The sequence below is a fragment of the Mus caroli genome, chromosome 18, assembly GCF_900094665.2.
Source record: "Mus caroli chromosome 18, CAROLI_EIJ_v1.1, whole genome shotgun sequence".
Classification (NCBI taxonomy): domain Eukaryota; kingdom Metazoa; phylum Chordata; class Mammalia; order Rodentia; family Muridae; genus Mus; species Mus caroli.
In genome coordinates this window covers 12,197,138-12,224,597 of record NC_034587.1, presented here as the reverse complement: position 1 = coordinate 12,224,597, position 27,460 = coordinate 12,197,138, and the positions used below count along the sequence as shown (strand labels likewise).

The window sequence follows — 27,460 nt, the reverse complement described above, 5'->3', positions numbered from 1 at the left end:
TGGCTTTAACCACTCTATCCTCCCCACATCTGCCATAACAATTATGGCTCTTAGGCTGCTTCCTCACCCAGGAGGATTGCAAGAGGGTAGCAACACCTCCAGGAAAAAAAAAATCAGGGCAAATGCTTAATCTATTTCCAGCATAGTGGGTAATAATTTTCCTTTGTAAACCCCCAAGGGGTGCTTCTGTGGGCTCGCACACCCACCATCCTGCAGGTTTGTGGCACCACTGTGATTTGTAAGTTTTCTTTTACCTTTTCTCTTCTGAGATAACTTTTAATTATGGAGACAGATTGTAAAAGTCTATTTCTTCTTGTAAACAACTATTTCTTTCTTAGTACTAGATTTTGTTTAACTGTTTTCCTCCTATCCAAATCATCTAAGATACCAGGAAATATGTCAGTTTATTGTTTAACTGCAGTTATCAAAGCAAAAATCTGCCTTATTTTCATAGTTTCTTTTGGGAGTTTTTCTTTGCTGCACGTAGTTGGAACACACACACACATACACACACACACATACACACACACATACACACACACACACACATTTTCATTCAATATAGGTGTGAACTATCAACCATCAAAAGAGCAGATTTTCAACATCTTTAAAACTTGCTTTCTTGCCATAATCAAAAAGATTTGAGATCCCCAAAGCATAGGTAAAATGACTAAAAGTTGCTACTTCCTTAGGGAACTGAGAAAATCAGGCTTGAAGTGACCCGAGATGTTGATGCTTAGGGTGGTTTTATTTACTCTGGTCCTTTCCACAGTACAATTAAAAAAATAAAGAAATGAGAGCTGGTAATGGGATTTTATCTTGTGATTAAATGCTTTGGAGTTGTAATTTTTCTTAAACAAATGTTGATTCTAGCTATACATCACACACACACACACATACTTTTACACACACACACACACACACCCATACACACACAAAATCAGACCTCTTATACTTCCTTTAAAACCAAGTTCTATGCAAAAACTGGTTTCATAGCAATGGCTAAATATGCTGCATAGGTGGTACACAACTCTGATCTTGGAACTTAGAATGCAGGAGAACACAGAATTGGGGCTAGCCTGGATTATATAATGAAATACTATTAGAAGGAAAGGAAGAGAGAAAGAACATAAAAAGAATTCCTAAATACTACTATTTAGCTGGCAATGCAATTACTCATAGCAATTTTTAGCTTTTAACTTGACATACGGGAGAGTCACTTGAAAAGAAGGAACCTCAGTTGAGGACTTGCCGCCATCAGACTGGCCTGTGGGTGTGTCTACGAGGCATTATTTTGCTTAATGATTGATATGAGAGAACCCAGACTGACCATTGTTGGTGGGTCCAACTCAGGACAAGTATACTGGGAAGTGTCAGAATGAAGAGATTGATGACAAGGAAGAATAATTGAAACAAAAAAGATAAAAAGGGCAAAAAAAAATTTAATGGGCATACAAACATTAAAGAAGCACATTAAAATGCTTAAAATCACTACTCATTAAGAAAATTAAAAATAAATGCACGCTATCCTACATTCCTCACTTTGACAATTACTAAAAATGAGTAAAAACTTAAGACTAATTTACAAGAATGTAAAGAATATAACGAGGACATGGTTGCACATGAGGCAGGAATGTTGTGGACTTAAAACCAGCCTGGCTTACACAGTGAGACACTAACTGAAACCAAATCAAAACCAACCAAACAAAGCAAACCAAAACAAAAGGCCAAATAAAACAAAAACAAGAAGCAAACCTTGGCACACTGCTACTGGGAACAGAATGTGGAACAACTACTGTGGCTTACTCAAGAACTTGGAAACAGAATTACTACAATTACCACGTGACCCAGCGATGGAATATTTGGCGATAAGCAAGAAGTAGTGCTGGAAAAGGCTCTTAGTGGGTTCCAAGGACATCGTCTTCTCAGCAGAACTAGTCACAATAGCCATACAGAGGACACCACCCAAGTGTCCATGGACACATGACTGGGAAAACAAGTTGTGATAACACAAATTATAAATGTTTGTTGTCTTTAAACTAAAAGGAAACTTTGGCCCAAGCTACAGTCTCAATGAATCATGTGCTATAAGACACAGGCAAGTCACAAAAGGGTCAATATTGAGGCTGCAGAAATGCTTCAGTGGTTAGCAGCATTTGCTAGTCTCGCTGAGGACATGGGTTTGGGTCTCAGTACTGATGTGGAGGCTAATTGTCTTTAATGCTAATTCCAGATGGTCTAAGGCCCTCTTCTGGCCTCTGTACATTAGATATGCACACGATAAACATTCAGACAAACACTTGTACTCACAAAATAAAAATAAATCTTTAACAACAAAATACTGGTGATTCCATTTAGCTGAGGTACTAAAAAATAGAAAGTAGAAAGTTCCGGGGCTGATAACACAGTACTGGGACAGTGCCAGTCAGTGAAAACTGTCCCATTATTGCCGGGGAATGTGACTGTAGTGAGATTAAAAGGCGCACTTCCAAATAATTCAAAGGATAAATGGCCTCAGAAGGCTTAGTTTATGCACATAAATATATAATAATAACAAAGAAGAAGAAGCCAGGAATTTGGGAGGGACTTGGGGTTGGGCATGGGAAGAGTTGGAGTAAGGAAGGGGAATGGAGAAATGAAGGCATGATACTTTTCCTTCAAAATGAAAAAGGGTGGGGATAAGAATGAAAGATGAACGAGCCACCAAGGACAGCAAGGCAGTACACAGTGCTCTTCAGCAGTGTCTCCTCAGCCCCTGCCTCCAGACTCCTGCCTGAGCTTTTTACTGGAATGTTTTATCACAGAAAAAAACAAACAAACAAAAAAACAAAAAAAAAACTAATACAGTCTTTTTTATTCAACTTTATTGGATATTTTCTTTATTTATATTTCAAATGTTAACCCCTTTCCTGGTTTCCCATCTGAAACTTTCCTCGTAGTCCCCCTGCTCACCAATCCACCCACTCCCACTTCCTGGCCATGGCATTCTCCTATACTGGGGCATAGAGCAGTCATAGGACCAAGGGCCTCTTTCCCCACTGTTGTCTAACTAGGCCATCCTCTGCTGCATGTGCAGCTGGAGCCATGAGTCCCACCATGTGTGCTCTTTGGTTGGTGGTTTACTACTTCTGTATTTGTCAGGTACTGGTAGAGCCTCTCAGGAGACAGCTATATCAGGCACTTGTTAGTATCCACAATAGTGTTTAGGTTTGGTTATTATATATGGAATGAATCCCCAGGTGGGGCAATCACTGGATGGTCATTCCTTCAGTCTCTGCTCTATACTTTGTCTCTGTAGAGTTCATGGGTGTTTTGTTCCTCCTTCTAAGAAGGGTTGAAGTATATACACTTTGGTCTTCCTTCTTCTTGAGTTTCATGTGATTTTTGAATTGTATCTTGAGTATTCCAAGCTTGTGTTCTAATATCCACTTATCAGTGAATGCATATCATAAAATTACAAAGCTTCTGTAAGGCAAAAGACACTGTCAATAAGACAAAAAAAGCAACCAACAGATTGGGAAAAGATCTTTACCAATCCTACATCTGATAGAGGGCTAATATCCAATATATACAAAGAACTCAAGAAGTTAGACCTTAGAGAACAAAAATTGGGTATCCCGATGAAAATGGGGTACCCCTATTAAAATGGGGCACCCCTATTAAAATGGGGCACCTCTATTACAAATGAGGTACAGAGCTAAACAAAGAATTCTCAACTGAGGAATACCAAATGGCTGAGAAGCACCTAAAAATATATTCAACATCCTTAGTCATCAGGGAAATGCAAATCAAAACAACCATGAGATTCCTCCTCACACCAGTCAGAATGGCTAAGATAAAAATCTCAGGTAACAGCAGATGCTGGCTAGGATGTGGAGAAAGAGGAACACTCCTCCATTGCTGGTGGAACTGCAAGCTGGTACAACCACTCTGGAAATCAGAAAATTGGGCATCATACTACCTGAGGACACAGCAATACCACTCCTGGGCATATATCCAGAAGATGCTCCAACATGTAAGAAGGACACATGCTTCACTATGTTCAAAGCAGCCTTATTTATAATAGCCAGAGGCTGGAAAGAACCCAGATGTCCTTCAACAGAGGAATGGATACAGAAAATGTGGTACATTTACACAATGGAGTACTACGCAGCTATTGAAAACAATGAATTTATGAAATTCTTATACAAATGTATGGATCTGGAGGATATCATCCTGAATGAGGTAACCTAATACAGTCTTTAACTAAGATGTACAGTATTCTCCATCAAAGAGTTCTCTCAAAGATTTTGATTTTGAGATAAAGATCAGATATAGACATAGCAGTGTGTACAGTGTCTTCATACTGAAGAAAAATTTATGCAAGTCTTCCAGAGAGGAAATGTGTGTGGCCAAGGCTGGCTAATGTCTTAGATACCATCTTGACAGTAATCCCATTGGCTAGGCTGTTAACCAAATAAAGCCTCAGGCTGCTTAGTACGGTCCAGTGGACACCATTATCCTCTCTTGAGTTTTAAGGAAGAGTCATACAGATACCAGCATTTGATGCCTTTGGTTTTATATTGTTTAAGGAGAATGTTCACATTTCTACTGCATTCTCAGAATCACTTCTAGCATTACATAGAATAAAATTAAGATATTAATTAGTTTGTTCAAAGAAAAAGCTGATTTCAATAGGTTTTTCTTTCGGTTTATAATTTAAGTAATCTTTCATTGCTGAGGTGGATTTTTATGAGTTCTAATAGATTTCATTAATTATGTTCTTGTGGGGAAATTTTTAGACCCAGGCCCTTTGCTGTTCATTCCCTATGCCCACAATGATTGTAAATCCACCATTTAAATCGAATAAATCTGTTATTTTACCTAAATAAGAAATGCTAGCTTAAGCATTCCAGGTTTGAATTTTATATACAGTCACTCCTCTTTATCTTTGGGTTCATCAAATATAGGATTAAAAATATTTGGCAAAAACAAGTGTCTGTACTGAACATTTACAGACTTCATCCACAGAGCCATCCAACCACACATCAAAATATTCAAAAACAAGGGACTACATCAGAACTGAACCTGAGGTCCTTCCCTGGAGAGCAGAGTGTCACAGTCCTTACTAGAACATTTACACTCTACATTTACACCATATGTATATGTGTATGTGCATGTAGACCAGAGTTGAAACACGGTTCCATGGAGTTATTGGGTCCTTTTTTCCTAAGAAGTTTGAGCATCCTCCTGCCATTGGATTCTAAAGGTTTCCCCTGATTCTTCAAGCATGTCTAACCCTCCTTCCTCCTTCTTTGTCAATTCATTCTATTTCTTTTATTCTCCCTCTCATCATGATGATATAACTCACATCTTCACTCTGACTGTTTAAAACTTGAAATAGCTTAAATTCAGCCCAACTTTTCACCTGATTAAATGCTACCCTGTGCTTTATTATGGGCAAGATAAGAATGTCAAGTGTTCCACAGATAAGACACCCAGTTCCTTTCTGAAAGGATTTACTATACTTCCATACTTTACCATGTACTTGAGATTTCAGTGTTGTTGATATGCATTTTTCCATATTTGAACATGAACCCCATTAGCCATTACAATGTGAAATTTTTAAATTCTAGGTTACTCTGTGGAATGACCTCCAAGAGATTAAGAAAACATTAAAACTCCATGGAGGAATAGAGCTTTGCAGTCTTTGGATTCAGACATGAAGAGAGACACAGTGGTCTGAAGTGGTCATGAAAGCCAAACAAGTCTTCTTTTCTGTCCTGCTGTTTGGGACAGCAGGGCTTCTGCTCTTCATGTACTTGCAAGCATGGATTGAAGAACATCATACAGGTAACATGTGGATTCTATGTTCTCCCTGTATTAACCACAATTGCTCCTTGGTATTAAATATGCTGCTGTGATGTTGATAGGCATTTGGTAAGCCTCACAGTTTCCAACATCCATAACTCAAATGCCCAGATGTTAAAGAGTGACTATTTTTCAAACAAGTGGCCCTTTGCTCGTTGCTTACACTGCAGTGTCTGTCCTATCAAAACAGAGCATGCTGGTCCCATTAGCACACTACTGTTTCTCCTGCAAACTGCCTATAGGAGTAGAGCATTTATTCCCTCTCTGGTCTGCCCATCAATGTGCACCAAGACAAAAGATGAGCAAAATGTGTGGAAATCATTTTTAATACTAATATTTATGTTGAAACTCGACATCAACATGATAATTCTTGAAACAGTTGCTGTTAAACAGAGATTGAAACAACTTCTTATGAAGTTCTAATGTCAAGAATTTTTGACTTGGTAAGCCATAATATTTCCATCATACTGTCTATTAAGTAATGATGACATCTGACAAAAATGACCATTAATACTAAGTGATTAAATGATGAGCCTGTGTTTCAATAAAATTTCATTTGCAAGAGATGATAGGCCAAATTTCATCATTCAGTTTAAATTGGCTGTGCATAGGAGGCATCCAGTGACTGTTAAAATGGGTTATATTTATAATTAAAATGATGTTATTAAAGGAAAATTGTCAGAAAACATTATATATATATGGCTATTAATGAAATCTACCTTTGGGGGAGACATGGACTTTGATTTATAACTATTAAGAAAAATAAATTAGAAGCAGAGTGGCTTCTTTTTTATTATCTATCTACCCATCTATTTATTTATTTATTTATTTATTTGCTAACTTACTTATTTACTTTACACCCCTATTGCCCTGTATCCCTGTCCTCTCAGTCTTACCTTACAAATTCATACCCATTTTACCCCGTCTCCTTTTCCTCAGAGAAAGAGAAGCCCCCCTTGGACATCACCTACTCTGAGACATCCAGTCACAGTAGGCCAAAGTATATCCTCTCCCTCTGAGGCCCAATTAGGCTATCCTGTTAGGAGAGGGGACCCAACTGCAGGCAACTGAGTCAGAGAGAGCCTCTGTTCCAATTGTTAGGGGACCCACATGAAGAGCAGGATGCAGCTCTGCTATAAATGTGTAGGGGACCTAGGTCCAATCCCTGCATGGTCTTTTGTGTTTCAGCCTCTGTGAGGCCCCGTAGGCCCAGGTTAGTTGATTCTGTGGGTGTTTTTGTGGTGGCCTTGACCCCACTGGCTTGCTCAATTCTCAACCCTACTTTTCCACAAGACTCCGTGAACACTATCTGATGTTTGGCAGTGGATCTCTGCATCTATTTCCATCTGCTGCTGGATGAAGTCTCTTATGAGACAGTTATGCTAGGTTCCTGACTGTAAGCATAGCAGAGTATCATTAACAGTGTCAGGAATTGGCTATCTTATATAGAATGTGTTCCGAATTGAGCTGGTCATTTGGATGGCCCTCAGGTCTCTGCTAGATATTTATCTCTGTGCATCTTGTAGACAGGAGAAATTTTAGGCTGAAGGTTTTTGGGTGGGTTGATGTCCCCCTCCCTGCACTATGGAGGTATGTTCTCTTTGTACTACTACAGGTGTGTCCCATCTGGCTACAGGAGGTGACCGCTTCGGTCTTTTTTTTTTTTAATTAGGTATTTTCCTCATTTACATTTCCAATGCTATCCCAAAAGTCCCCCATACCCAACCCCCCACTCTCCTACCCACCCACTCCCCCTTTTTGGCCCTGGTGTTCCCCCACTTCGGTCTTTATATACTCAGCTGGTAGGAGTCTCAGCTAAGGTTACCCCCACAGACACCCCAGAGCCTCTCCTGTCCCAGATCTCCAGTTATTTCCAGAGATGTCCCACATTCATTGCCATTCTCTCTCCTGGAATTGCTTTAAGTTTCTCTCTGTTTACTTTCATGTTGCCTATTGGATTGCTCTATGTTAATGTTGTTATGTTTAGGTATGGGCCTTATATCCCTGATCTCTCCATGACTTTTAACATGAAAAGGTGGTGGATTTTTGTCCAAAGTTTTTTAGCATAGAATGAGATGACCATGTGGATTTTTTTTAATTTTCAGTTTTTTTTTTTATTATATCGAGGTATTTTCATATATTAAACCATTGCTGCATAACTGGGATGAAGCCTATTTGATTGTGATGGGTGATGTTTCTGATGTGTCCTGGATTTGGTTTGCTAGTATTTTATTGAGTAATTTTGCATCAATTGTTATAAGAGGAATTGATCTAAAAATCTTTTTTTCTTTGTGTGGTTTAGGTATCAGGTGACTGTGGCCTCATAGAATGAGTTTGGCAATGTTCCTTCTGTTTCTATTTAGTGGAATAGTTTGAGAAGTATTGGTATTAACTCCTCTTTGAAAGTCTGGTAAAATTCTGAAACCATCTAAACCTGGGATTTTGTTGTTGTTTGTTGTTGCTGTTGTTATTGTTATCGTTGAGAGACTTTAAATGACTGCTTCTATTTCCTTAGGGGTTATAGAACTATTCAAATTGTTTACCTGATCGTGATTTAACTTTCATTTAGATTTTTTAATTTTGTGGAGTACAGATTTCTGAAGAAGACTTAATGAATCTGTGAATTTCTTCAGTGTCTGTAGTTGTCCCCCTTTTCGTTTCTGATTCTGTCTATTTCGATACTGTATCTTGTCTTTTAATTAGACTGACTAGAGGTTTTTCTATCTTGTTGATTTTCTCAAAGAACCAGCTCTTGTTGTTTTTTTTTTAATTTATTCTTTGTATTATTCTCTTTGTTTACTGATTTCAACCCTGAGTTTATTTCCTGCTCTCTATGCCTCTGGGGTATGTTTGCTTCTCTTTTAATCTAGAGCTTTCAGGTGTCCTCTTAAATTGCTAGTATGAGAATACTGTACTTTCTTTGTGAAGACACTTAGTGCTCTGAACTTTTGTTGTGTCCCATAAATTTGGGTATGGTGTGCCTTCATTTTTATTGAATTCCAGAAAGTCTTTATTTTCTTATTTCTTCCCTGACCTAGTCATCATTGAGTAGAATGTTGTTCTGTTTCCATGAAGTATGTAGGTATTCTGTTGTTTCTCTTGTTGTTGAAGTCTAGCTTTAATCCATAGTGGTCTGAGAGGATACAAGGAGATTTCTCAATTTTTCTTATTTGTTGAGGCTTACTTTTGACTAAATAGATGGTCAATTTTTGAGAAGATTCTGTGAGGTGCTGCTGAGAAGAAGGTATATTATTTTGTGTGAACAGTTCTGTAGATAGATGTTAGGTCCATTTGATCCATAACCTCTGTTAGTTTCATTATTTCTGTTTAGTTTCTGTCTTGATGACCTATCCATTGGTAAGAGTGTGGTACTGACATCTCCCACAATTAGGTTATGGGATTCAATGTACAATTTAATCTTTATTAAATTTTTTATCAATGTGGGTGCCTTTGCATTTGGGGCATATATGTTCAGAATTGACATGTCATCTTTGTGAATTTTTCCTTTGACGAGTATAAAGTATCCTAGGGAATCTCTTTTGATTACTTTTTGTTGAAGTCAATTTTATTAGATTATTAGAATGGCTATTCCAGCTTGTTCCTCTGGTCTGTTTGCTTGGAAAATCTTATTCCAGCCCTTTACTCTGAGGTAATATCTATCTCTGTTGATGAAGTATGTTTCTTGTACATGGTAGAATAGTGGATACTGTTTTCACATCTATTCAGTTAGCCTGTGTCTTTTTATTAGGGAATTGAGTCCAATGATGTTAAGAGATATTAATGACCAATGATTGTTAATTCCTGTTATTTTGATGTTGGTGGTATTTGTATGTGGTGTGTTTCCTTATTTTGTTTTTGCTGGTGTAGAATTATTTTCTATGATTTCTTGTGTGTGATTAACCTCCTTGTATTGGAGTATTCCTTCTAGTATCTTCTTTAGGGTTGGATTTGTGGATAAATATTGTTTAAATTTGGTTTTGTCTTAGAAAATCTTGTTTTCTCTCTCTATGGTGATTGAAATTTTTGCTAGGTATAAAAATATCAGTTGGCATCTACAGTTTCTTAGAAGCTGTAAGACATCTTTCTAGACTCTTCTAGCTTATAGAGTCTCTGTTGAGAAGTCAGGTGTAATTCTAGTAAGTCTGTTTTTGTTTGTTATGTGGCCTTTTATCCTTGAGCTTTTTATATTCGTTCTTTGATCTGCACATTAAGTGTTTTGATTATTCTATGGTGGGAGGATTTTCTTTTCTGATCCAATCTAATTCATGTTCTGTAAGCTTCTTGTATGTTTATAGGTATCTCTTTCTTTAGGTTGGGGGAATTTTCTTCTATGATTTTGCTGAAAATATATATATATATTTTTTTTTTTGGTCCTCAGAGCTTGGATTCTCACTTTCTGTTCCTATTATTTTTATGTTAGGTCATTTCATAGTATCCTAGATTTCCTGGAAGTTTCAGGAATTTCTAAGATTTAACATTTTAAAAAAATAAAATAATGTAAAACATTTTCTTCTATCATGTTCTCCATACCTAAGATTCTCTCTTCCATCTCTTGTATTCTGTTGGTGATGGCTGCCTATGATGTTTCTGTTCTTTTTCCTATGTTTTCTATCTCCAGGATAACCTCAGATTGTGTTGTCTTTATTGCTTCTATTTTCATTTTCAGGTGTTCAACAGTTTTATTCATTTCCTTAACCTGTTTAATTGTATTTTTCTGTATTTCTTTGAGGGATTTATCAATTTCCTCTTTAAGTCTATACCTGTATAATTGTATTTTCCGCATTTATTGAGGGATTTATTTATTTCTTCTTTAAAGGCATTTATATCTTTATAAGGTTGGATTTAAGCTCATTTTTTGTGTTTCATTTGTGTTAAGATATACAGGGCTTGCTGTAGTGGTATAGCTTTGTTCTGAAGGTCCAATGTTGCCCTGGGTCTTCTCTGTGTTCTTAATCCAGCTTTTGTCCATCTGGTTGTCCCCTGATGTTTCCAGTGTAACAGGTATCCGGAAGGAGTTCTGACCCAGGTGTTCCCCATGAAGCAGTACTCCTGTGGGCAGTCTTGGTCTGGATGTTCTTGGTGTAGCAGGCCTGGATGTTTCTTGTATGGGGGCCTATTGGAGGCTGTAGGAGTGGTAGCTAGACAATGGAGCTTGGGGAACAGCATGCAGCTAGCTCAGAGCAGCTGTGTGTGCTCCCAGAGACAGGCAAAGCAATAGGAAGGGATTTAACTTGATTGCTACTTGTTAAGTAGGTCTGTTGGAGGTCACTGGTAGCCTTACAATGGAGCCAGAAGAAGGAAGGAGGTGGGTGTGGAGACAGCACATGCAGAGTGATTTCTTAATTGTTTCCAATTGTGACCTACTTTAAGTATGTTCTCTATAAAAAGTCCTTAAAATATCTGGTAAACAACAGTGTGGAGCCTCCAGTATAACAAAGTATAGCAGTCATTTTCATTTTTAAATATCTTCATTGGTTTATCTTTGAAGATAGTTTGGATTTGTTTAATTGACGCAGTGGCCTTTGTTGAAAGAGGTTGTTTATATTTTTTTTCTAGAGCCTGTGATGTATTCCCAACATGTATTCTTCATTCCCTTTAATTTATACAAACTATGACTTAGAGACACTACATTATTGAGTTTTGCATAAATTTTTGTAATATTTAATGAAGTCACATGCAATAAAATATGTAGGACAATCTCCCTGAAAATGAACTCCTAATGTTGGTTTTCTTTCATGGAGAGATACCATCTAGAAATAGAGATTAGATGAAAGAATAGATAAAACTCTGTAGCCTGGAATACAGTAGAGGAGGGACTGAAAACAATCTTTTTCTTAGTTATTTGTAAACATTGGAATTTTCTACAATTTTAGAGCATTTTACCAGTCTCCAGTACATAAAGAAGAATATATTTATATGATTCTAACATCCACATACATACTGTGGCACATGTGTCTTCTTACATATACACATACACACACAATTATTTTTAAAAATAAAAATAAATAAAATGTATTTCTATGGTCATTACTTAGTTGAAAGCTTGATAAGCATCATATGTTAATAGAAACTTTTTCCTATCCTTGTAATACCTAAGTAGATGGATGATTTATAGCCAAAATTAACTGACACCCTAAAGGATGAACAATTTATCCAATGGCTCCATGTCAAACATTTGTACAGAGTGTAGTTCCAGACTTAAACTGAGGTTGTACCACTATGAGAACCACACCTGTTTATTTTTGTGTCCAGCAGAGGCAAAGATAGTTCCTATTACTTATGAGACCCAACAAAGTGAGAGCAAGTTGCCTATCATGATGAAGTAATGGGCTGCCAAATTGTGAGCCATACACAGACTTCTTATCTCTTAGGAGTCCTAAAAGATTAAATGGGTGTGCAACAAATACAAGAGCATCAATAAAACCTGTGATAGGGACGTAGGTGTTTAGTATCCATTTGTAATAACATTGGGGATGTTAGGTGTTTTTAAATGCAATGCTTTTTAAACTAAAAGGTCTAAATATGTGCTTGAATGGTAAGACAAACTTGGAAACAGCCCGTCTTTTGGACATTTTACACACACACACACACACACACACACACACACACACACACACAGCACTTATAAGAGGAGCTGGCTTCAGTTCCCGTAGCTCCCCACAGCTGAAGCAGACACTTAGAACTGCAGTGGTTTGGATCTCCTGTACTCTTCAATTGTTTCAGAAACTCCTAGCTTCTCATCACAATCTCTCTTGAGGGCTGTGAAATAGAGGCTGCAGACTGACTTCTACTCTACCTTCATTTTACTGGGATTTTTTTTTAAATAACACACTTTAAAATCTCAAAGTAAATCTTTTTTAAATGTCCAGACAGACTGGTAGAAGATGATGAAGACACAGTCCTTTTGAAACAAGAGGGAAATTAGATGATGGAGAAATGAAAACTTGTTCAGCCATCATATAATAGACAGTTGCTTTATAATGCCCTTGTTTTCCTTTCTTTAAACATTTATCTAATTTCATGTGTGTATGTGATGTGCCTGTGTGTATATATGCATGTTCACGAGGGAGTGTGAGGGTTCATGTGTACAGTGTGTGCATGCATGTGAGGGTCAGAGATTGAGCTCAAATATCTTCCTCTAGTACTAGCAAGGTTCTTACTGAGCTTAGAGTTCCTGATTTGTCTAGTTAGTTAGCTGGCGTGCCTGAACCATCCCTGGCTCCATCTCCTAAATGATAGGATCACAATTCAGCCACCATTCTATTTGGCTTCTTGTGTGGGTTCTGGGGATCTCAGCTCTAGTCTTCATGCTTATGTACCATGTACTTTGGTGACTCAGCTATTCCTTGACACCTAATTAAAATTATTCATTTGTGTGTTTTGTGGCTGTGACTAGAATTTGAAAAAAAACATTTTGCAGTTAAAAGCACAAGTTTTCAGAAAGGTCTTGAGGAGTCCAGCTGTCCAGCTAGTGCCCTCCTCTATACCTCTGTTCCCCTGAGCATATTCCTTAGCCTTTCTGGGACTCAGTTTTATTATCTATAAAATAGGGATAACATTCCCATGTAGTTAGGGATGAAGTGGGTAAAACTGTAATCTATGCTGTTCAGAACAAGATCCTTTGAAGGAGTTACTTAAAGACAAATGTGGTCAACAGAAAAAAATTCCAATCCAATGAGACCCTGAATATGAGAGACCTGAACTTCCGTGAAACTTAAAGAAAGCTGTGTTTGCAAGGCATTCATCATAGTGCCTGGCAAGTAGACATTCATGGCTGCAGCCTGTTCTTCTTAGCAGAAAATGAGTCTGGGCATCCATAAAGGTGCCTGCTCTGAGCTGTATAATTAAGACTCCATTACAGCTCTCAGGGACTGGATGCTGCCCAATCTTGTACCTTAACAGATTACAAAACAAAAGTAAAAAGTAAATTCTCAGTCCTAGCTCTAGAATGAATGGTTGGGAGAATGTATTTAATGTCAGGCAAGTCTGGATGCCCATGTGGAAGTTGGAAGGACAGTGACAGGGCTGGGTGCTGGGAGGACCACTGCCTGGTTGTTGCTCCTGCCTCCTTAAGCCACCACAATGCTTTGCAATGCCAAGGTGAGACATTCACTCTGAAGTATGTCCTAAGACCTCCACAGCTGAAGGTACCAAACAATGTAGTGAATGCAAGAGTATTATGGTGACTCAGAAAACAAAACAACAACAACAAAAAACCCAAAACAAAACAAACAAACAAACAAAAAATCTTTTCCCTGAAGATTCTAGCCCCATAGATAGTAGAGGACAAAAATGGTCCTGTGCCCAGTCAATTCATTGGTAGGCAAGGACATTCTATTGTGACAATAAAACAAAAGTTCTCTCCATTATGGGACAGAATAATAAGTTACAGCAAAGACAAAAGGCCCGGTCGGCTGTCAGGCCTGGTCGGCTGTCAGTGATGAAACTGTAAACCAGATGGAAGCTCTAGAAGGGCTACTCCTAGAAAGAAGGTGCACCAGAAAAGCATAGCAGTGGGAATCCTCATGAGGGACAGAGCCCAGGCCAGTAGAGCCCATTCAGTATCCATCAATTCTCCCTCTTCATTCCAAAAAAGCAATAACAGTGCATGGTATGGGGCTGCTTTGTATTGCCGTAGGAGACAAGAGACAGAATCTCAGATTTACGTAGACCAACTCTCAAGGTTCCCTTGCTGTGGTTTCCATGTCTTCACCAAAAGTATTGTCCAAATATAATTCGCACTCTGTGGAGATAAAGAGGGTGATTCTGAATTTAATGGTACCTGGAGGTTGGCCTTTTAGGGAGAATTAATTAGAGATAAATGAGGAATAAGAGTGGGTCTCTAATCCAACAGTACTGTGCCTCTATGAGAGGAGGGAGCCTGCTTGACTGCACAGTCTTTCTTATTATGTGATTCACTGCTCCATCCTAGAGCTCTAAAGATTCTCCACTAGGAAAAGAAATTTCTTACTAGCTCAAGCTGCCTCAACTTGAACATCCTACTCAGTGGAATCCATGAGCTGGGTAAACATTTTAACCCATCATCCCATTTGTCATATCTAGCTATGAGCGCAGTCATTTCTTTTATTTTTGAAAAATATAAATTAATTTTATCACTCCATTTAGAACATTCATGATTTGCTATTGTCCTTTACAGAACCTGACCCTAAAGCCCACAGACAAGACTAGCCTATACCTCCATTTCCACATCTCTCTTTCTACCAGACCAATCCCCTTACTGACTCCATGCTCACAGTTCCCGAACCCTAGATATATGCCTCACCATTAGAATGAATGTAGCTCTAATTTCAATCTCTTTGATCATTCTGCAGATGAATCACTCTGACTAATATATCTCAGCTCACCCTTCCAATAGCATAGCATCCAATGTGTGGCAGATGCTCCATAGCCTTGCCTTGTAGGAGAATACATAATATTTATGTGGATTTTCAATATCCTGAACAAATGTTCCCATAGACTTGTTTCAGCATTTCTAAGGACCAGGTTTCATATTCCTGAGGCATCCACTGCCTTACGACAGCATCCTTTGAGAATTCCCTGTGTTACTTAGTAGACCTTGCATTCTGACCTCTGCAGCCACACTCTTACTGCATCTTTGAACCTTCCATCACACAGACTGGTATGTTTCATAAAGAATGAAGTCTCTGATTTTTAAACCATTTCAAGAAAGAGATAACCAAGGTCACTCTCATAATATTTTTCTGTGTTCCTTTTACTGTGCAGGTACGTGACTTGCCTGAGATACACATGTTTAAGATTCACTATGACACAGTGAAGAGGTAACACATATATTTTAAATTCAAAGCAGGGGAACCTCAAGTTGAATCTTATCTGATAGATTTCATTTTTCTGAAATATTTCCCTATGAAGTTTAGTCTCAACCTTTCAAAATCAAGAAATTTCCTGAGGTGTCAATTATGCAAACCTCGATAAACAACCTCTAAGCATTTTTACTCAAGACGAAGCATTTTAGCTACTTACTGATGATTTTTTTTTATATTTCTAACATGCACATGCCAACTCTGACTTTTCTATCTTTAAATACTCACATTTTCTCAGACCTTTACCAATTTTTTCTGACTTGCACCAGTTAAGTATTGATATCTGTACTTACTTCACAAGTTAGCATCATTAGAACTCCAAATCAATTGTTTTGCTCTACAGCATCATTAATATATATGAAAAGTTATATAACTAAATTCTTACCTGGGCTATATTGAAGGTGACTGATGACGACGTATGTAAAACATTTGTGAGGACACCAGTCCCAGAACCATTACATAAATAAGTAAGTTAACTATCAAACTGTTTTAGCTTGTTTTCTGTTGTGACAAATCATTGACCACTTACTGGGTACAGTCCACTGTGAAGAGTTCTCTCCTCAATTAGCATTTAGCAAAATGTTCCACAGACCTACCTGGCAGAGGCCATTCTTCAGATAAAATTCCATCTCCCCGAGTGTGCCTAGCTTTGTTTCAGGTTGACAAAAGCTATGACACTAACCTGGGGCTAAATAGTTATAGTTCCATCTTATCAATACTTAATGTCACATTCAGAACTGATGGTACAGTACTACTAACCCCAGCACCCCAGAGGTTCAGGCAGAAGGCTCATAAGTTTGAGATTGGCCTTGCTTACATGATGAGTTCAAGACTAGTCTGAACTATTAAGTAAAAGCCTATTTCAAAAGAAAACCATGTTCACTTCTGGTTCTGTAGAACTTTAGTCACAAATACATGATGGTCATGTTCTTTATGAACAATGGTGTGGTTTTCTGTATGTAAGGTCCAGTTCAAGTGCTGCATCCAACATCAAGATAACCAAAAAAAGATAGCAACATTTTCTTTTCCAGGGCTCAACAGACATCAGTTTCATATTAATTCTCCTGTTTTTCTAAGTATGGAAATAAAAGGTAAGGACCAGATAGATGTGTGAGGCAGAAGTTCATCACCCTCCAGCTTTCTCTGAGAGCTGATTCAGGTTTCCAGTCTCTGTGCCTCTTGTAAAGTCTGAAGAGACTCAACTTTACTTTCTCTTTCAAACTCTTTCTAATTGTTTTAACATCTAAAGCTTTGCTTCTAGATTTGCTTCATAGAATTCTTTTCTCCCGAGACTCTCTGGTGAGAGGATATATTCTTTGCCTCCAAAATCAGGCTGCTTATCCTGGTTGATTGTAATACTGTGAAATTGTGCATCCTTCTCTATGTGTACCTGACCAATAGCAGAGGCACTGTGAGCATGGAAGGGCACTGGGCTTATTGTCCATCATTGTTTCAGGGCACAAAAACTTCTTTTTGTTAAATTTGAATTGCTTCCTCTGATTTTGCTCACAGTGGCTTACTTCGTAAAATAAAATAAGTGCGTATTCCTTCCCCCTGAACACTGCCATGCTTGCCCATGTGAGGACCTTCCTGTCAGCTGCTTTTTTTTTTCTGAAGCATATTTCCTCCCTCAGCTGTTTGCATGACTTAGTTTTCTCTTATCCTGTAGAACAGAGCTGGAATGTTCCTACACATCCTCAAGTAAGTGTCTCTGACCTTTCATCTCCTATAGTTTTGTTTGTAATTTGGTTTATGATAATTATCAATCTCTTGTCTTATGTATGATCTTGTTCTCATGATAATTATACAGGCTTCCAAAAGGAGGTGGCCTTGTACTTGGTGACCAATGCATCTCTTGCCTCCCCTTGCTCCAGATGTAAATGTGGTCAGCCCTTACTTTGCTATGTATCCATTTCATCCTTTAAATTCAATATTAATTCGCAATCATCAAGCCCCATGAAATTTAATGGACTTATGCGCTGTATCCTACCTCTTTGCCCCAAGTGCCTGAGTCTCCTCTATGACTTTGGATATTCCCCACTTTGCTTCATTTTCCAGAAGTGAAAGAGTGGTTGCTTTCAAGTCATTTCAAGTCTTTTGAAACTGACTAATGTTCAACAGCCATACTTCATAACAAAGGGAAGCCCTAGATTAAACCAAATACATAGAGGATTTGCAACAAGTAATGACCCATTTCCAGACACAAGACATAACTGCAAGATTCCGAGTGTGATACCATGGTGACGTGTGCATATTGAAGGAAGTAGAGAAAAGTGAAGCTTTTACTAGGGAAAGGGGAAAATGCGTGTAAGCTGGGTAGATACAAAGTCTATTAGTCTTATAAATCTGAGGCACAGTTAGCTCATTGATGGAGCTGCTGTTGCTGGACAAATGTTTCATGCAGAGTGCCCTATTGGAATAACACAGTCTTTCAAATAATTAGAGATAAACTTCATTACAGAAATATGCCTGCTTTCAGACTTCAGAAGGCTTGGAGTGAATGTAGATGATGAGAGCATTTCTTAGGGGACACTTGGACTTGGCATGTCACTCAGACAGTACTTTTTTGAGACAGGTAGTATGTGCCCTGCTCCTTAATTACTTTCTCTTTCGAATTTTGTTCGAATCTGAAAAGAAAGCAATTATTTTACCTTGGTATTAGCACTGTTCATACCCTTTAAAAGGCTCGTAAGAATTAGTGATATGATGTGTTCCTTTGTTGCTCCAGTGTGGACCAAGCATTCAACGATAGCTTGCTTCAGCTCAGCATTCACCTTTCTACGGCAGCCTGAGCCTGTAGCTCCACTGCTTCTTCAGGCTTCCCCTCCTCTCTCATAATACTTGCTCAGATGTACTAGGACCTACCATGAAAGTAACTTATAAACTCATCATGAGGTCCTCTGCCAGGCATCTACCATTGTTCCCAATGGACCATGAACCACTGGATGGACACAGTACAGAAAATAGGATGGCTCAAGCATGGCCAATGAATGACTTTCTTTTGGGGAAATTTCGATTTTAATAAATAAATTTTGGGTCTGGTGTATGGACTATATGATGCAAAATTCAAATTTTGTGTGGCTATTTACCATCATAGACACCAGAACAGCTGAAGGCACTGGGCTTGGGGCAAGGGTGGACGGTAAAAGAAGAGCAGTTAAAGAAAAGCCCCCCAGAAAATGTTTCTGATTTGGATTCATGTCTTCCAAGGCCTTAAAGTGTCCCTGTTCTGTTAGAACACATTTCTCATGCTCAATAAACAGCTGTAACTCATAGAGAGGAGCCATTATTTTCAAAATGTCCCCATCATAGATGTGAATAACTATTTTTCCTATATGATAGAGTACAGCAGGAAATAATATGAAAGAGTCTCCCGTCAGTGCTCTGAATTTTCTTTATACGACTGGTTTCAAGGGGCTGCCTGTTCAACACAATACAGATGTTTCTAGATTGGTGCCTGGCACCTATCTAGGAACATGGGAAATGTTGCCTGGATGAGTGAATTCATGCTCAACAAAATCTCTACCAGTTAACAGGGAAAGTAAGGCTGGTTCTCGTTCTGCATTTTTTCAGAAATGAAAGTGCTTCATGTGTGGTGGACCATCTAATTTTTCCAGGAGTACCCTGAAAAGTTTCCACTGATATCAGCAATGTGTCATCTGAGAGAAAGTGTAGAATATATGCATAAGGAATATTTCTCTACCATAAAAAAGAAAAAAATGTCATTTGTGGCAAAATGAGTGGAACATAAAGTTTAAAAGTGATCTAGAAGAGAAAAGTTTAAAGGACATGAATGTAAAGATACTGATTATGTCAATTCAATATATATATATATATATATACATATATATATATGTATATATATATATACCATGTGCGTGTGCACACTTCACTATATCACATAAACATACATGTTTATTATATTTTAGTTAAGAAGAAAAAGAATAATTACAAAATCAAAAAGCAAAATAATCTTTTTTTTTTAAAGATTTATTTATTTATTATATGTAAGTACACTGTAGCTGTCTTCAGACACTCCAGAAGAGGGCGCCAGGTCTCGTTACAGATGGTTGTGAGCCACCATGTGGTTGCTGGGATTTGAACTCTGGACCTTCGGAAGAGCAGTCGGGTACTCTTACCCACTGAGCCATCCTCACCAGCCCGCAAAATAATCTTAAGACTTTGAGATAAATGAAAAATAGGAATTTTTAAAATATATAACCTAGAAAGGTTCATCCTTTCCTTTTTAAAATTTTGTTTTTGATGGGTTTTTGAGATTCTCTCCACAAACCACATGAACGTTGATCTCAGTCAGACAGAGAGATCTTATTGAATACACACATAATACTGATGAGATGAGCTACCACAACAAACATATTTTTGTCAGCTTATAAAGGAAACACAAACCACAATGATTGGCTCTGATTCCAGCCATATTTTTTTTTTAAGAAAACAGAGTTTATTTTATCTGACAGTTGCAGAAGGTAAGAGTCCATCATGGTGAGGCAAAGGCACAAGAGCAAGTTACAACATGCTGGGAGGGACAGGACACAGAGAGCTCATAATGTATTATTATTATTTATTTTATTATATATTTTCTTCATTTACATTTCAAATGTTGTCCCCTTTCCTAGTTTCCTATCCTAAAGTCCCCTATACCCTTCTTGTGCCCTGCTCCCCAACCCACCCACTCCCACTTCCTGGTCCAGGCATTCCCCTGTACTGGGGTATATAATCTTCAAAAGACCAAAGATGTCTCCTCCCATTGATGTCAGACTAAGCCATCCTCTGCTACATAAGCAGCTAGAGACACGAGCTATGGGGATACTGGTTAGTTCAGATTGTTGTTCCTCCTATAGGGTTGTAGACTCCTTCAGCTCCTTGGGTACGTTCTCTAGCTCCGTCATTGGAGGTCCTACATTCTATCCAATGGATGACTGCGAGCATCCACTTTTGTATTTTCCAGGCACTGGCACAGCCTCACAAGAGACAGCTATATCAAGGTCCTGTCAGCAAAATCTTGTTGACATATGCAAGTGTCTGGGTTTGGTGGTTGTTTATGGGATGGATTCCCGGGTGGAACAGTCACTGGATGGTCCTTCCTTCTGTCTCAGCTCCAAAATTTATCTTTGTAACTCCTTCCATGAGTATTTTGTTCCCCATTCTAAGAACAAAGGAAGTATCCATACTTTGATCTTTCTTCTTCTTGAGTTTCATGTGTTTTGCAAATTGCATCTTGAGTGTTCTGAGTTTCTGGGCTAAAATCCACTTATCAGTGAGGGCATACTATGTGTGTTCTTTTGTGATTGGGTTGCCTCACTCAGGATGATATCCTCCAAATCCATCCATTTGCCTAACAATTTCATAAATTCATTGTTTTTAATAGCTGAGTAGTACTCCATTGTGTAAATGCCCCACATTNTTTGTATCCATTCCTCTGTTGAGGGACATCTGGGTTCCTTCTAGCTTCTGACTATTATAAATAAGGCTGCTATGATCATAGTGGAGCATGTGTCCTTATTACAAGTTGGAACATCTTATGGGTATATTGCTGGATCTTCCAGTAGTACTATCTCCAATTTTCTGAGGAACCACCTGACTGATTTTCAAAGTGGTTATACCAGCTTGCAATCCCACCAACAATGGAGGAGTGTTTCTCTCTCTCCACATCTTTGCCAGCATCTGCTGTCACCTGAGTTTTTTTATCTTAGCCATTCTCAGTGGTATGAGGTAGAATCTCAGGGTTGTTTTGATTTGCATTTCCCTGATGATTAAGGATGTTGAACATTTTTTCAGGTGCTTCTCAGCCATTCGGTATTCCTCAGTTGAGAAATCTTTGTTGAGTTCTATACCCCATTTTGGATAGGGTTATTTGGTTTTCTGGAGACCAGCTTCTTGAGTTTTTGTATATATTGGATATTAGTCCCCTATAGGATTTAGGATTGGTAAAGATCCTTTCCCAATATGTTGGTGGCCTTTTTGTCTTTGCAGTGTCTTTTGCCTTACAAAAGCTTTGCAATTTGATGAGGTCCCATTTATTGATTCTTGACCTTACTGCACAAGCCATTGCTGTTATGTTCAGGAATTTTTCCCCTGTGCCCATATCTTCAAGGCTTTTCCCCACTTTCTCATCTATAAGTTTCAGTGTTCCTGGATTTAGGTGTAGTTCCATGATCCACTTAGACTTGAGCTTTGTACAAGGATCTAAGAATGGAGCAATTCACATTCTTCTACATAATAACTACCAGTTGAGCTAGCACCATTTGTTGAAAATGCTGTCTTTTTTCAACTGGATGAGTTTATCTCCTTTGTCAAAGATCAAGTGACCAAAGGTCTGTTGGTTCATTTCTGGGTCTTCAATTTTGTTCCATTGTTCTACCTGTCTGTCACTGTATCTCTACCATTCAAGGTTTTTTTGTTTTGTTTTTGTTTTTGTTTTTTTCACAATTGCTCTGTAGTACAGCTTGTTCTTTTATTATTGAGAATAGTTTTTGCTATCCAAGGTTTTTTGTTATTGCAGATGAATTTGCAAATTGTCCTTTCTAACTCAGTGAAGAATTGAGTTGGAATTTTGATGGGGATTGCATTGAATCTGTAGATTGCTTTTGGCACAATAGACATTTTTACTATATTAATCCTGCCAATCCATGAGCATGGAATTCTGTCTTCTAAGATCTTCTTCACTTTCTTTCTTCAGAGACTTGAAGTTCTTATCATACAGATCTTTCACTTCCATAGTTAGTGTCACACCAAGGTATTTTATATTATTTGTGAACTATTGTGAAGGGTGTTGTTTCCCTAATTTCTTTTTCAGCCTGTTTATCCATTGTGTAGAGAAAGGCCACTAATTTGTTTAAGTTAATTTTATATTGAGCTACTGCACTGAAGTTGTTTATCAGGTTTAGGAGTTCTCTGGTGGAATTTTTAGGGTCACTTATATATACTATCATATCATCTGCAAATAGTGATTTTTTACTTCTTTCTTTCCAATTTGTATCCCCCTTGATCTCCTTTTGTTTTCAAATTGCTCTGCCTAGGACTTCAATTACTATATTGAATAGGTAGGGAGAAAGTGAACAGGTGTGTCTAGTCCCTGATTTTAGTGGGATTGCTTCAAGTTTCTCACCATTTATTTTAATGTTGGCTACTGGTTTGCTGTAGATTGCATTTATTATGTTTAGGTATGGGCCTCGAATTCCTGATCTTTCCAAGACTTTTATCATGAATGGGTGTTGGATTTTGTTGAGTGCTTTCTCAGCATCTAAGGAGATGATCATGTAGTTTTTGTCCTTGAGGTTTTTTATATAGCAGATTACGTGGATTATGTTGATGGATTTTCTTATATTAAAGCATCGCTGCATCCCTGTGAGGAAGCCTACTTGATCATGATGGGTGATCATTTTGATGTGTTCTTGGATTCGGTTTGTGAGGATTTTATTGATTACTTCTGCATCAATATTCAAAAGGGAAACTGGTCTGAAGTTTTCTTTCTTTCTTGGGTCTTTGTGTGGTTTAGGTATCAGAGTAATTGTGGCTTCATAGAATGAATTTAGTAGAGTACCTTCTGTTTCTATTTTGTGGAATAGTTTGAGAAGAATTTGAATTAGGTCATTTTTGAAGGTCTGATAAAACTCTGCACTAAACCCATCTGGTACTGGGCATTTTTTGGTTGGGAGATTATTAATTGCTGCTTCTATTTCTTTAAGGGGTATGGGACTATTTAGATCATTAATCTGATCCTGATTTAACTTTAGTACCTGGTATCTGTCTAGAAAATTGAACATTTCATCCAGGTTTTCTAGTTCTGTTGAGTATAGGCTTTTGTAGTAGGATCTGATGATGTTTTGAATTTCCTCAGGATCTGTTGTTATGTCTCCCTTTTCATTTCTGATTTTATTAATTTAGGATACTGTCCCTGTTCCCTCACTTAAGTCTGGTTAAGGATTTATCTATCTTGTTGATTTTGTTAATAAACAAGCTCCTGGTTTGGTTGATTCTTTTTACAAATCTTTTTGTTTCCCCTTGGTTGATCTCAGCCCTGAGTTTGATTAGTTCCTTCTGTCTACTCCTCTTGGGTGAATTTTCTTCCTTTTGTTCGAAAGCTTTTAGGTGTGCTGTCAAGCTGCTAGTGTAATCTCTCTCTAGTTTCTTTTTTGTGACACTCAGAGGTATGAGATTTCCTCTTAGGACTGCTTTCATTGTGTCCCATAAGTTTGGGTATGTTCTGTCTTCATTTTCATTAAACTCTAAAAGTATTTAATTTTGTTCTTTATTTCTTCCTTGAACAAGTTATCATTGAGTAGAGTGTTGTTCCGCTCCCATGTAAATGTTGGCTTTCTATTATTTATGTTGTTATTGAAGATCAGCCTTAGTCCATGGTGATCTGATAGGATGCATGGAATAATTTCAGTATTTTTGTATCTGTAAAGGGCTGTTTTGTGACCAATTATATGGTCAGTTTTGGAGAAGGTACCTTGAGGAAATGAAAAGAAGGTATATCCTTTTGTTTTAGGATAAAATGTTCTGTAGATATCAATTAAATCCATTTGTTTCATAACTTCTGTTAGTCTCAATGTGTCTCTGTTTAGTTTCTGTTTCCAGGATCTGTCCATTGGTGAGAGTGGGGTTTTGAAGTATCCCACTATTATTATGTGAGGTGCAATGTGTGCTTTGAGCTTTACTATAGTTTCTTTAATGAATGTGGATGCCCTTGCATTTGTAGTATGAATAGATACTTTGGTTTCTCCATCTATGGCAATTGAGACTTTTGCTGGGTATAATAGCTTGGGCTACTTATATGTCCATGGACATCTCTTTCTTTAGGTTAGGGAAGTTTTCTTCTATAATTTTGTTGAAGATATTTACTGGCCCTTTAAATTGAAAATCTTCATTCTCATCTGTACCTATTATCCTTAGGTTTGGTCTTCTCATTGTGTCCTGTATTTCTTGGATGTTTTGAGATTGGATCTTTTTGCATTTTGCATTCTCTTTGATTGTTGTGTCCATGTTTTCTATGGAATCTTCTGCACCTGAGATTCTCTCTTCCTTCTCTTGTATTCTGTTGCTGATGCTTGCATCTATGGTTCTTGATTTCTTTTCTAGGATTTCTATCTCCAGGGTTGTCTCCCTTTGTTTTTTCTTTATTGTTTCTACTTCCATTTTTAGATCTTGGATGGTTTTGTTCGATGTTTTTCACCTGTTTAGCAGTGTTTTCCTGTAATTCTTTAAAGAATTTTTGTGTTTCCTCTTTAAGGATTTCTAACTGTTTAGCAGTGTTTATTGTATTTGTTTAAGTGAGTTAATAATGCCCTTCTTAAAACCCTCTACCAATATCATGAGATATTATTTTAAATCCAAATCTTACTTTTCGGGTATATTGGGGTATCCAGGACTCACTGTGGTAGGAGTACTGGGTTCTGATAGTGCTGAGTGGTCTTGGTTTCTGTTAGTAAGTTTCTAACATTTTCCTTTTACCATCTGGTAATCTCTTATGTTAGATGTCCTAGCTGTCTCTGTCTGGAGCTTATTCCCCCTGTGATTCTGTTAGCCTCTGTCAGCAATCCTGGGAGCCCAACTCTCTCCTGAGTCCCAGGGTTCAGAGCACTTGCTGCAGGCAAGCACTCCTCTGGTAGGGAAGGTACACAGATGTCTGAGAATCAGTTCCATGTTCAGGCTGAAGATGAAGATCTGAAGGGACCCTGTCCAAGAAGCTCTGTTGCTTCTGTGGCCCACAAGCTGTCCTGCATGGACTGGTCTCTGATAGACCTGGGATACAAGATGGTGATCTCACCTGAGTCCCAGGCTCAGAGCCCTCTCTGGAGGCCAACTCTCCTTTTGCAGGGAAGGTATACAGCGGTTTAAGGATCAGCTCTGCCTCCTGGCTGAGGATGAAGACCCAAAGTGACCCTGATTAGGAAGCTCTGTTGCTTCTGTGGCCCATCTGCTCTCCGGCTCTGACTGGTCTCTGAGAGACCAGGGAGAGAAGATAGTGATCTCACCTGAGTCCCAGGGTCAAAGCCCTCCCTGGAGGCCAACTCTCTTCTGGTGGAGAAGGTGCACCGACTCAAGCCATTTTATACATAGAAGTTCATATTGACTTTTAACTTGATTTAAAGCTTTGTGAAATTCCTTAAGATTAACAAACCTCAGAACATAGAAGGGAATGTGATCAGCATGACCCTACTCTGTGTCAAGTTACTTTTCAGTAACAATGACTGGCAGGCACACTACAGCAAGATTATGAAATAGCTGGCAGGCATGGAACAAAATGGCTACAGTTATGTTGCAGGGGCCAGGGGGAAGTAGGGAGTGTCAGACTACAACATATTTTAACAAAAGCTGAGTTATTGATATTGAAAAGAAAAGAGAAAACCCAGATGGGTCATGGGTGGCCAGCACAGGTTATCCAAGCATTTGGAAAGGGTAAAGGCAGGAGGATTGCCTTGAGCTCAAAGCCAGCCTGGTTACATCATGAGTTCCAGGATATCCTGGGCTACATAGTGAGACTCTAACTGAAACAAAACCACTTCACAACTTAAATGTGTCACCCAGTTGGTCTTTTAGAGTCTTCTATGCTGGTGAACTTCAGAAAATTTCATTGTATACTTGTAGAGACTTCAACAAATAAAGTTTCAGAACTTTGAACCCATCACTTCTAATCTGTTGTAACCTGTTTTATTACCTCGATTCGTTAATCCCTCTACATTCCATTTGCTCTTATTTCCAACCTTTACACCTTCTCTTTGACATTCTTGAGATGACAGTATACTAAATTGTATACCTATCCCTATATGTTTAGGTATGTCTCTGTAGTTGTTAACTCAAGCATGTATCATTTTTCACATCTGTAACCTCATATGGAAGGTATATGTCTACATAAACACTTTTAAAACTTGTTTTATTTTCCATTTAATAGTAGGTCTGGGGTATTTTTCTTATATTTATATAAAATTCCAGTTTTATTCATGTAACTGCTATTATTTGCTCACAAATCTGAGAGTTTCTATACATGAACAAGTTACATATTCCCTAAAATTCTATCAACTTCACAATTCCTTATGTCACATAATTATATTTCCTTATGTTCAATGCAGTCCAAATTAGGATTCTGTAAGACACTACATATGTTCTGCGGTAATTCTAGTAAAACATACACAGAAATGTTTATTTCAATGTGTTTGTTTCCTTTTCAAAACACAGTGGTAAGATGTAAGCATGAGACACAGAGATTGCACAGTCTGTCTTTGTTTATTGGTATGCCAACAAAGTAGTCAACAGTTCATGGAAAATCAATTGGAATAATTACTAAGTCATTAGTGTTGACTTTGAGTGTGAGTGTAGCGAACTCACTCACTAAATTATTCACAGAAATGGACAAGTTAAGTTCTGCTTAGTGAATATTGATCCAGTCTATAATACCACCTTGTCCAAACTCTAATTTTCCTAATAAAAATTAAATCCTCTCTTTCAAATACCATATCTTCTGGTTCCAGAAGCTTCCTTTTATAGAGAAGCAACTGAAGGCTTAAATTTGCGGAGCCAGGGAGTAATATAGCTGCAGCAAAACATAATCACTCCTTCCTCCTCCCTTCTCCTTCCCTGCTTCCCTCATCTCTCCTCCTTCCCTCCCTCCTCAATGACCCACCCATCTCCCTCTCCCTCTCTCTTTCCTCTTGCTCTTCTGCCTTTCTGCTTCCCCTCCCTCTCCCTTTCCCTCTCTACTTTTATGTCTTTCTCCCTCCCTCCCTCCCTCCCTCCCTCCCTCCCTC

At 38.2% G+C, this 27,460-nt stretch overlaps 1 protein-coding gene across 1 annotated transcript in view; it reads left to right on the top strand.

Annotated features, from left to right (window-relative positions):
- Chst9 (carbohydrate sulfotransferase 9) overlaps positions 1-27,460 on the top strand; it is a 273,378-nt gene that overhangs the window by 29,388 nt on the left and 216,530 nt on the right. The window contains exon 2 of the mRNA XM_021150961.2: positions 5,616-5,832. The gene's annotated coding sequence lies outside the window, so the exon portion shown is untranslated. The remainder of the gene's footprint in view (positions 1-5,615; positions 5,833-27,460) is intronic.